At 41.0% G+C, this 12,100-nt stretch overlaps 1 protein-coding gene across 4 annotated transcripts in view; it reads right to left on the bottom strand.

Annotated features, from left to right (window-relative positions):
• The window catches only part of NALCN (sodium leak channel, non-selective), a 294,668-nt gene that overhangs the window by 230,983 nt on the left and 51,585 nt on the right, over positions 1–12,100 (bottom strand). The window lies entirely within an intron of this gene.

Below are 12,100 nucleotides of genomic sequence, written 5' to 3'. Positions count from 1 at the left end.
GGAAAGATTGAGGGCGTGAGGTGAAGGGGATGACAGAGGATGAGATGGTTGGATGGCATCACCGACTCAATGGACAGGAGTTTGGGTAAACTCCGGGAGTTGGTGATGGACCGGGAGGCCTGGCGTGCTGAGGTTCATGGGATCACAAAGAGTCGGACATGACTAAGCAACTGAACTGAAACTACCCTCTAAGATATATATATATATATGATATTCGTACTGATTTTTAAGGATTTCCTGGTGGCTCAGTGGCTATGATTCCATGCTCCCAATGCAGGGGGCCCACGTTCAATTCCTGGTCAGGGAACTAGACCCCACAAACTGCAACTAAAGATTCCATAGGCCTGCTGCAACTAAGACCTGGTGCAGCCAAATAAATAAGGCAAAATAAATAATTATTAAAGAAAAAAAACAGAGAGGCAAGTAAATATCCTATGTCATCCACTAAGGAGATGCAGACTCCAACTTGAAACAGAGTCCTTCCCTTATCGGGACTTGAGCACTCACTGAATCCTCAAAAAATGCATAAGAAGTGGAAGTACTGGACCAAGAACAAAACAAAAGGTATCACGCTTAATCTGTGTCACTATATGTCTTATTTAACAAAAGCTACAGTAAAAATATAACTCTTAAGATCGCATTCTCTATAATCAGATCTTATCCCCTATCTCCCTATTCTTCTCCCTGGCAACCATATTTTTGTTTCAACTTGGCAGCCGACATTTACAGGCATTTATGACTTATTTTAGTATATTTATTTTAAGTTCATTTAGTATATTTGAGTGTCTTTAGTATACTTTAGCATCTTTAGTATATTTTGCTCTTATAATTCCTGCATCCCAAGCCCTAAGGGTTTGGGAGCTGAGGGGCTGGTGAGAAAAAGGGAGAGAGCAGGAAGGGAGGCTTTGTCTCCAAGTTCACGGCCCACTAAGTGTGGATGCATTCTCCTTCCCACAGTCCAGCATGGCTCAGGTTAGCGACAAGTCTTCAAGGGCTGGAGAGCTTTCTCCTGGAGGAGGAGACCCTGGCCCCACCTGTCTGGCACCGTTTTAATAAGCAGGGCTCCTGCTATTAAATCTTGCAGCCCCAGGAGAGGTGAGAGTCAGCCCTTTCCTGGCCCCATTGGTCTTGAAGGAAGAGGAGTGTTAGGGCTTTCCTTGATACATGGTTCTTTTTTGCTCCAACTGATTAGCTGGTGGAATTAATTGAATTGCAGAGAGAGTCAAGGGAATGATGCTCCATGGCTGCCATCGCCAGCAGGGAACACTTCCTTCACTGTCGACACAAGGCTCCTCTCATGGTCTGTTCATTGCCGTTTCACAGGGGTATGCAGTTTCACGTGGAAGCAACTTCATTTCAATGGACCCTGTACTTAAAGGCTAGAGCTGTATTTGCATCATGTTTCCATTTTCAATCACAAAGTTTCCATGGGATGTTGGTTGAAAAAGGCAGTGTGTCTAATACAAAACTGTGAACCTGATCAACCCGTCCTCAAAGGCGATGATGAGCTTACGGAGAGTTAGACAGGACATCACAGGAAGAAGAGGAAGCTTTCCTTTTGCTGGAGGCGCTTAGGATCTCATGAGCCAGCTAATTGGGAAGACAAGAGTCACACACATCCACGCACACACCCTAGTGAGAAACAGTTCAAAGTAGCATTGGCTTCATGCACACACCTTGGTGTCACAGTTCAGATAGGAGGGAGGTGAATGCTGCTAGGGCAGCAGAGAAGTTACTGGAAAGGAGGGCTGGAAGGTGACTCTTAGACTGACAGGACCCTGAGGAGGGAGGCATTCCAAGGAGAATGGAATGAAGAATTCAAAGAAAAGAGAATGAACTGCTGGTGTTCAGAAGAGTACAGGATACAATACGGCCTACGCTATTTTTCTTTTTTTTTTTTTACTTTTGTAACTATGCCTATCAGAAAGGAATACCTTATAATTTTAAAAACTCACTATTGCGCAATAAAGGCAGGACTTTATTTTGATAAATAAAGCATGAGTTACCTATTATGTTAAAACTGTGCATACCCTTTGACCCAGACATTGTTTCAGGAATCTGCTCTAAGAATACTAATGTATGCACAAAACACGTGTGTGTGTGTTCACGCATGACTGTGTGTATTCAACATAGATGTACTGTAGTAAAACACTGAAAATCACTTAGGTGTCTACTGGTAGGAAAATGGTTGAAAGCATTTTATTAAATACCATGAAACATGAAGATGAAAGAAGGAAGGAAGACAGAAAAGAGAGGAAGGGAGGGAATTACACATGGAAGAATTTATTGCTTTCATTAAATCTCATGCTTTTTCCAGCATTATTTTTATAATCTACAAATACTTAAAATGTAACTATAAGCATGCCAATTTCTTGGAAACCACTCGATACTTCTGATGAGTACTGTTTTCTATTAATATGTATAATATGAAAAAAAATCATCACTTCAATGCTCCCAGAAATTCACTTTCAAAATTCCTTCTTTCATTGTCCAATGAAACATCACTGTAGCAACGGCCTTTCCTAATCCATTCAACAAGAACTTATCTGAACACCTGTCTGATAGACACTAGACAGTATGTATCTTTAAAAAAAATTTACTGGAGTACAGTTACTTCACAATGCTATGCCAGTTTCGGCTGCACATCAAAGTGAATCACCTGTCCATACACACCTAGCCCCTCTTTTTTGGATTTCCTTCCCCCTTAGATCACCACAGAGCACTGAGCAGCGTTCCCTGTGCTGCATAGGTTCTCACTAGTTATCTATGTTACACACAGAGTCAAGAGCGTATATTAATATATTTCAATTATATCTCCCAAGGCATCCCATTCACCCGCTTAGTGTCCGTATGTCTGTTCTCTATGTCTGTCTCTCTATTTTTTCTTTGTAAATAGGTTCCTCTGTACCAATCATGGCTGCAATTTCTATCTTTGCATTCCTATCTATTTCTTTTTAATATTCTGAATAGTATCTGCATATCTAATTTTAGCTTAAATAAGGATCTATCAGAATCTAATGATACCCTAAGATCTTGTTCCTTTAGAAAACATCAAGCACACAATTTGCCAACCTCAGGACATTTTTGTAACCTGAGGGCATTTGTGACGCCTGAACCCAGGGATAACCCTGGTATTTGACCAAAGACTCTCAGCACTATTCCACTATTGAAGCTTCTTGACTTTATCCTCTATTTAACAGAAATATGTCAAGTTTTCCTTATCCCACAATAAAGGAATACCTTCAGAGTGCAGAGTACAGAACTATCACAGATCAAAGTAAACACTTTTGGTTGAATTCCATCACCCTAATTTTCTCTTCTACATGTGTTTTCATAAAAATCAATAAGTAATTCCAGTAGTACCACTAAACATAAAGATTAATGCAGGGCAAACAATCCTTTAGTGCTTTTTCACAAAGTATTATAAATCTCAATTACATATTTTATAGATTAATCTTTACTGTGTCTTTTTTGCAACTGTGATAAAAATGCACATTCTGTAATAAATCATAGTTATAGATACATAATAATTTTCTATTTTCTATTGTTTGTAAAGTTTTCATCTAATATCACATAGAGCCACATGAAATGTGGTTTAACAACATTTAAATTTGATGAATCAATTTTTAGCAGCAGCATTAAAAAAGTTCAATTTACATTCTATTATGATCTGAATAAAAGTAATCTCCCTTCACTACATTTTATGACCCTATTTAACATCAGATGTAATAAGAGACAAATTATAAAAATAAGAGCTTGCCAGTAGAGAAAAACATAGGAAGGAATCTTAAAGCAAATTCTGAATTAAAACTGGAATACTGGACTGTGTAGGTGGATTCAATTCACTGTCAATCCTCTTGCAGCAAAATACAGGGGTAGTTCCAGGCACAGACCACTACCAGGGATGAAAATAACCACTGATGTTGTTCCTCATCGATACCGAATAAAACTGATTTATGACTCACATAAAGAGCTAAGTCTGTATCTCATAGCCAATACTACTCAAAGTCAAATGAGGAAAATACCACAGAAGTTAGTAACAGCTAAAATATATTTCCCCTTGGAGAAAATTACCAATCCCAATTTTCAATGCCCGTAATAACTTTCTTCAGAAGTGACTTAGGAGCATACGCATGAGAATCTGGTAGGCTGCAGTCCATTCTCATTTCTTCATTTTCTTGAAAGGCTCAGTTAATTTATCTTTGCCAGAAAAAAATTTACAAAGATTATAAGTCACCACTTTAATTCTTGATTTGCATCCAAGACTCACATTTTGACTTCTGTGATGCTAATGTTCTGTGATTTTTCTACCTAATATTTTAAGGAGGGCTTTTTTATTTGAAGAAAATCTTTACGGCTTTATTTTTTTAATGAAGAGGATGAATAAATTAAATATTTTTTATGTCATATCTCTAATAAAGAAATTAACTAATAAGCATTTTCAAAATCAAGTTAAATAAAACTGTTGTTTAATTTGTGGTATTTAGAGAACAAACTTAATAGCTGCAAAATAAGTGAGTCATGGATATGAAACGTATAGTGTGGGGCATACAGTCAATGTGCTAAGTTGCTCAGTCGTGTCGACTCTTTGCAACCCCATGAATGCCCACCAATTCCTCTGTCTGTGGGATTCTCTAGGCAGGAATACAGGGTTGCCATGCCCTCCTCCAGAGCATCTTCCCAGCCCAGGGATCAAACCCAGGTCTCCAGCATTGCAGGCAGATTCTTCACCGCCTGAGCCACCAGGGAAGCCCAGCAGTCAATAACTAGGTGATATCTTTGTATGGTGACACACCATACCCCCTAGTAACCATAAATTCTCTAAGAGTCTATTTCTGTTCTGTAAGTTCATTTGTACCATTTTTTTTTTTTTTAGACTCTGCATATGATATTTGCCTTTCTCTTCTGACTCACTTCACTTGGTATATAATCTGTAGGCATATTCTTTTTTTGCCTAGATTTGTACACACAGTGAACACATATCAGGCACCAAGTCCCTTATAAGAGGCTGGATTCAAGGGCAGAGACCAGCCCTAAGTGGCCCTCAGTTTGCAGTGGACATTATCCTTCTTCTTCACACTCACCCCTCTGTCCTCAAGACTTCAGGATGAGAGAAGGCATGACGTCTGGTGGATTATTACGCTGTAGGACACACCTCTTTTTCCATCACCATGAGACTCTACAATGGACCAGCTGTCCTGACAAGCCACAGGGATCCCCGGTCACTCGTGGCCAACCTCAAAGATAAGGCAGCCGGAAAACACAGGCTTTCACCTTGGCTCCCGGGGCACCGGGGTTTGGCTCCCAACTGTGGCCTGTGTGTGACTCTGGAGAAATCAATTCTTTCTCATCTCATTCTTGTCACTTATCAATTGGAGATAATGACAGCCTATGGGTTTATTTTGAGAATGAAAAGCACAACGGATGGAAAAACCTCTCACCCCATGCCAGATACATAATAAGCAATCAATAAATGATAGCCATAGTTGTCAAAGGTAATGACAGTAATTATAATAATGAAGACTGTCTGCTGGACAATTAGATGCCAAAAGAACATGGTGTCTGTTCTTTTCTGGCTTTATCTTTGAATGCAAAGAGTAAGAAAAATAGTCCACTATATATACAGTCCATGTAGCATTAAAAGCATGTATGATTTAAACGTCTTTTCTATTAGCTATTTTCCAAATGCCTTGTTTATAGGTTGACCTCACTTATGGGCGGGCTTCCTTTATAAATTGTTTGAATCATGGTTTAGTTCATTCTGAATTTTTAAAAATTGAACTTTTCTCTTTTGTTCTTATGAGTCTAAGCCTGATAGCTATTTATTTCTTAAGTGACCTCCTAGGGTGAATTTTTACCATTAAGTCACATTCACTGTTCTATCAAAGGAAATATGTTTTGTTTTGTTTTTTACCTGGCTGTACAATGAACTGAGAGTTAAACACCACCTTCTGAATAGCTTTGTATTCATCTCCTGTACCCACTTTCTTACCTTCTTTTGAGCGATCATGACAAGTAAATTGCCAGTTTCATGGCTTTGGCTGTGATTTCCTTCCCACATGCTATGGATCTGTCATTGGTTTTTGTTCTAACTGGTATATCGCATCTGTAAATGGAGATGTCCTCTCCACCAGCACCTTACTGAAGGTAAGTGATGCTAAGCTCCTACCACAAAATTAAAAATACAACTACGCTTTACAAGGTACTTTCTGAGTTTCCTACTGAATGAAACAATGATCTCTGAAATGTAGAAAGGTCTGGGGGAGACTAAGTTATAAGGCGAGTCTGTGAATCATGACAAGGGAGCTGGCCTTGCCCGGCGTGGAATTCTCTGGAACTCTGACCGCTCTGGCTCTGAGGCTGTTTCCGCACCTGGAAACTGTGTCAGTGAACCACAGGGCTGCCTCATCTCTTTCCAGCTCAAAACTCCTCTAATTTCACGTTCAGTGCTATTACGGAAAATTGCACTGTCTGGGCTTGTATGCCCTGCATGTTGATGAGCTAGTGGTAACACGGAGGAAGGGTGAGTTTGAACGGCGGGTAAGTACTCAGCAAATGGAAGGAGACACATTTTCTAAATAGACTAAACGGATTTGATTTATCCGGTCCACCTCTGTAGCGTGGGGGTGTTTGGATGTGCTCTGCTCCCAGACTGTTACACTGTGTGCTTACACCCACATCCACACACACTGACTTCCATCACGGAATCTGAGCGTCTGCTAAAGAGATTTTGTGATCTTCAAATAAGTCCTTTCAATAACGCCTGCTCCTGGACTGTGGGGGCACTGGATGTCTCAGATGCAGAGGCACACGTCTTGGGCAGGATGTGTGTTGGAGTCCTTAAGAATGAGCCATAGGAAGGGTCCCTTGAACCAATGATGCAGCAGTCTACATGAAGAGCAGGATGAAGGAGCAGCTAGCGCGTCAGCCACCATTCGACACGGTGATTTAGGGGCGGAGAGAAAACGAGCGTCTGGGTGCAGGTGGTGGGGCCGGAAGCAGCGTGGCCGTGGCTTCTGCTCAGGGCCACCCCACCGGGGACTCTGCTCAGCGCTGTGGAAGGCGCAGCTGCTGAAGGGCTGCTGAAGACACAGGTGGCTGGAATCCAGGGGCCCCAAGTTCACATGCATAGGGTTAAATAGAATTCTATGTGTGAGGCTTAGTGAAACTGAAAATTCAATGGTACAGGCGAAAGAAAATTCTGAAGAGACAGTTAAGCCCAAGTGAGGACACTTTTGAGAGTGGTAAGAGAGGAAAAATTGATTCATGAAGACTAAGTATCACAGGGCTTCCCTCATAGCTCGGTCGGTAAAGAATCCACCTGCAATGCAAGAGACCCAGGTTCGATTCCTCGGTTGGGAAGATCCCCTGGAGAAGGGATAGGCTACCCACTCCAGTATTCTGGCCTGGAGAATCCCAGGGACAGGGGAGCCTGGTGGGCTGCCGTCTGTGGGGTTGCACAGAGTCAGACACGACTGAAGCGACTTAGCAGTAGCAGTCCATGTACACTCTACTCCCCTCTTTTGCTGTAAAATCCTGAACAAGTTGAGGGGAAAACTGGTGCAGAGAAAAGGGAATAACATCAGACACTGAGGTGCTAATCTGAAAGCATCGGTATCTCACCCTTCTTTGTTAAACTGGTTACTTAAATAACAGTGATACATCCTTATTTTGCCACCATATCTCTAATTCCTAGCTTATCATGTGTCTTCATGGTGCCAGATACTATTCTAAGTGTAGCTTCCTAGCTGCTTCTCACAACAACCCTATAAGGCATGTCAATCACTCACCCATTTCACAGATGAGGAAACCGAAGCAAGAGAGGTTGATTCCTGTCCAAAGGTCACCATACTACTATATACAACATCCACAATCCAAACCCCAAAGCCATTATTTTGAGTTCTGAATTTTTTTCTAAAGTCATTTTAACTTTGCAATGCATTTTCAAGGTGAGTATCCATCTGCTTCCATTACTGGATTCACATATTGTAATAAAATGATACTTGTTTTTCACTGCTATGAATAGATATCCACATCATCAGCCCACCACCCCTGATGTCGTCTCTTCTACACAATCACAGTTTGCAACATTTACACCACAGTCTGTAAATGCTGCGGTTGTATTGATGCTGCTCTTATAGAATAGGTACTAGAGACCAGACCCATGAGCAGTTATGCTTGATTGGCTCAGTGACTTCAAGAAGACTTCATGGAAGATGAAGTCTCTGAGTTCTTGCCTCTTCAAAAATAATCACAAAGACTTTGACACATTATTTCCCTAAGGACTCTGTAAGCACTGTGACATTATATTCGAGAGCTGAACAGTGACATGAAGTTTCAGGCCCTTCTCAAAGTCCCTCTTAGAGGTGACTTGATCTTTCTTTTTTTCCTGGATACCCAAAGGATGCTTTCTTTAGCATCTCCACCAAGACAGGTCTCAGGGTCAATTGTTCTGTGTCAATTTACTGAATCAAACTGTACCCTTTTAATGTATATATTTGTCTTTTTTTGCAATTCTTTTGAGTTATATATATATATCTTGTGTATTTTTTTTTTTCAGTTTAAAATGCACCGAAAGGTACATTGTTATAGAACTGGTCCTGATTCTTCTTGATTCTCTCTCATCTTTGACAATGATTTTGAGAGCACCAGGTGTTTGTCTTGTTTCACGCAGAGAAGCGTGAGGGAACGTTGTGGGGTAGAAATGAAGAGCTGCACAGGTCGGGGGGTATGTGAGAATTAGTGTTGCTTCAGTCCACTGGCCCATACTCTGCATGCACACTTGAATCACTTAGAGAACTTTTTAGATTAATCTGTGTCTTCAATCACTGTAGGGTTTTGATTTAATTGGCCTGGGGATGATGCCTGGGAATCAGGTTTTAGAAAGTTCTCAGGTCATCCTGGGCTTCCCAGGTGGCTCAGTGGTAAAGAGTCCGCCTGCAATGAAGGAGACATGGGTTTGATCCCTGGGTCAGAAAGATCCCCTGCAGGAGGGCATGACAACCCACTCTAGTATCCTTGCCTGGAGAATCCCATAGACAGAAGAGCCTGGCAGGCTACAGTATATGGGGCTGCAAAAGAGTTGGACACGACTGATGATTAAACAACAAATGTAGAGTCAGATCTACAAATCTGGAGTCTTTCCCTTGTTCTATTCGATGCAGATAAGCCATGTCAGGGTGCTCACAACTGACTTGTCTGTCCTCTCTCTCTCCCAGAGGTCTGCAGAACAAGGACCTCTCGTCCATGATGCCACATGGAATACCAGAAAACACCTAGCATCAGCCACACACTGATGCCCTGACCCAAAGACAGGACTCTTCTGCTCCTCTGGGAATTTTATTTTGTTTTATTCTATTGCTATTTTATAGAATTTAATTTTTATTGTTGAATTTCTAAACTGAATGTACAATGAACACTGGGTGTTTAGAACATCGGTATCCTGCTGGCTCTGAGATCCTTTGTATCCAGAGTCCTTCCAGAAGTTTCCTGTTGGATCCTGGTCCTCTCAGGTTGGGATTCATAGTTCCAGGTTTTTCTGAGTCCTTAAATATGGAAATTGCATTTCTGTTTCTCAGGCTCCTTAATGCTTGGATGATTTTGGACACAAAAAGGTGTCTTTACTCTGCAGTCTTGCAGGAGGGGCTCTTTGTAATTTTTTTCTACCTAATGACTCTGGCTTTGAATATATTTTAAAAATTGAGTTTTCCAACATTAGTATTAAATTTTCATGAGACATAATGCTACTTACAAATAAAATTTTATACATGATTGAAATTCAGTGTATTGCATGATAAATTGGATTAGTAAGAAAAGGAAACATGTTCCTTTTAAATTAATCATGATTACTTACCTATAGAGTAAACTGGCCAAATTGAAATGCACAATTAGGCACCTAATTGCATTTTAAACTTGGCTGCATGCAGAAAGTGATGATCGCATGTGCCTAATAAAATTAATTTCCTCATTTTTGGGTGAAACATTATCTTTTTGTTTCCATAAGAACTTGCCAAATAATCTAAAATACTAGTTTGTGTATCTACATAGGTACATCTTATCAGGAAGTAGTTATCAATTTCAATCTAAACTATAGTGACCATGTTAAAATTTTTTTATCATAGTTCAAAGTCAACATTTCATCATCTAACCATTAGTTCTACAATAATGCGGAATTCAATCATCATTTGAGAAAAAGAAGCAAACAGACCAAATTAAGCTTGTATAGAAACAGAAGTCATGAGAAAGAACAAACACTGCCGATAAAAGCAGATGCAATCAGGGAAGAGAACAAGAAAACAACTTAATTCTCTATTACGGCTCCATATCCTAGTGCAAATATGATGGATCACCAATGAATTCAAGAGAACACAGACTCTGTTCAGTCCTTTGGTAAATATTCATACAGGGTTCCCTATGAGGCAGACATTGCTCTAGGCCTTGGAGGCATGAAGATGAAAAGACATGCTTCCTGTTTTCCAGCAGCTTAAATCCTTGGGAGATAAACGTGCAAATAAACAGTAGAGCTACAGTAAGACTCCTGCCCCAGTGGGGGCCTTTTACCCCCAAGGGTGATTCCTTCCTGGAAATGGACTTCTTAAGCCCACATACTTTAGAAGGAGACTTTCTGGCTCAAAGAGATGCTCTTCATCTACATTAGTTGAAGCCCTGTCAGTAACAGTGAAGAAAGATGAATCTACTTGAATATAATGCAGCAACTGGAGTTTAAACACAACTGCTGCATTTAAAATGGTCAGGGTGAGATTTGATTTAGCAACATAATTTTAAAGGCTTGGAGGCTGCCAGTGCCAGGGCAGCCTAACCTTGAATGCTGGCCACTTTCCATTCCAGACATGGGCACACTTAACCCCTAAAAGAAAGAGCAACAGGATCTAACCAGTCATGCATTCCAGTCCTGCCCCAGTTGTTAGGACTTCTGGAACATGCTCAGAGCAGCTTTCTAAATCTGTGTATCTCATCTCCCAAACCACACCTGTGATTTCCCACTCATGCCTGAAAGTCACTAGCATCATCCATAAAAGTCTTTGCACTTCTGAGACAGGGGGGAGGATATAATATCGGTTCCAAAACCAGATAAGAGAGGACAGAAAATTAGAATGCTTCACATCTGTTGCCTTCTAAATTTCTGTGAATCAGAAAACTACATCATTGGCCAAATGAAGAATGTCCATCTAACTATTACACTGGAAATTTACTATGCGGCTGTACTAAAATATAATAAAAATGTAGGTGCTATTTGCAAAATTCACTCTTCAGAAATATCAACTATTTGGTTTTTCTCAGCCTAAGTTCAAGTATTACATTCTCTCCCAAGGCTGAAGCCTTGTGGGTTTAATTCACATATCTGGAAAGTATTCCTCAATCAGTGCAAGGTCTTCACATGTCCTTTCTGAAATTCAAAGAGTTATCTCAGAGTTCATTATGCCATCCTGCATAACACTGTCTAGGAGCTGTGATGACTGCAGCCATAGAGTAGGAATAGGATTCATCAGCCACTCTTCCTGATGTGTGAAGGTGGCCAGGCTGGGTTTGAAGCAGTTACCCTCCAGCCTGGACAGAGACGCTGTTCTCTCTTTGGGCGATGCAATCCCCAATGTACAGCTGGTCCATCGGGAAGTGAAACCACAGCACAGGACGGATGAAAAAGAACCAGATGTGGCTTCCAAAAGAGTACAACCACCACCCTGCTACACACCAAAAGATTTTCCTCTTATGTCCTGGGTAAAAGTGTCCAGAATGTTCTTAAGTGTACCTGGGCCTTGAAACTTTAAAAATGAGATTAATTCATTTTCAAATGACTCCAACAGTTGTGCCATGGACTGAATGTCTGAGTCTACTCCTTCAGCCCCTGCCATTCATATACTGAAGCCCTAACCCCCAGTGTGATGGTATCAGGAGGTGGGGACTTCAGAAGGTGATGTGGTTTGGACCAGGTCATGAGGGGTGGGGTTCCCATGATGGGATTAGTGCCCTTAGAAGAAGAGACCAGAGGACTTTCTCTCCCTCTCTCTCTCCCCATCTCTTTCTCTGTCCCCACTCAAACCCTCACATAAGGACACAGAGAGAAGACAGCAAGCCAAGG

The sequence above is a fragment of the Cervus canadensis genome, chromosome 9, assembly GCF_019320065.1.
Source record: "Cervus canadensis isolate Bull #8, Minnesota chromosome 9, ASM1932006v1, whole genome shotgun sequence".
Classification (NCBI taxonomy): Eukaryota; Metazoa; Chordata; class Mammalia; order Artiodactyla; family Cervidae; genus Cervus; species Cervus canadensis.
Note: the sequence above shows the minus strand (reverse complement) of the source record. Positions and strands in the feature narration are given on the sequence as shown.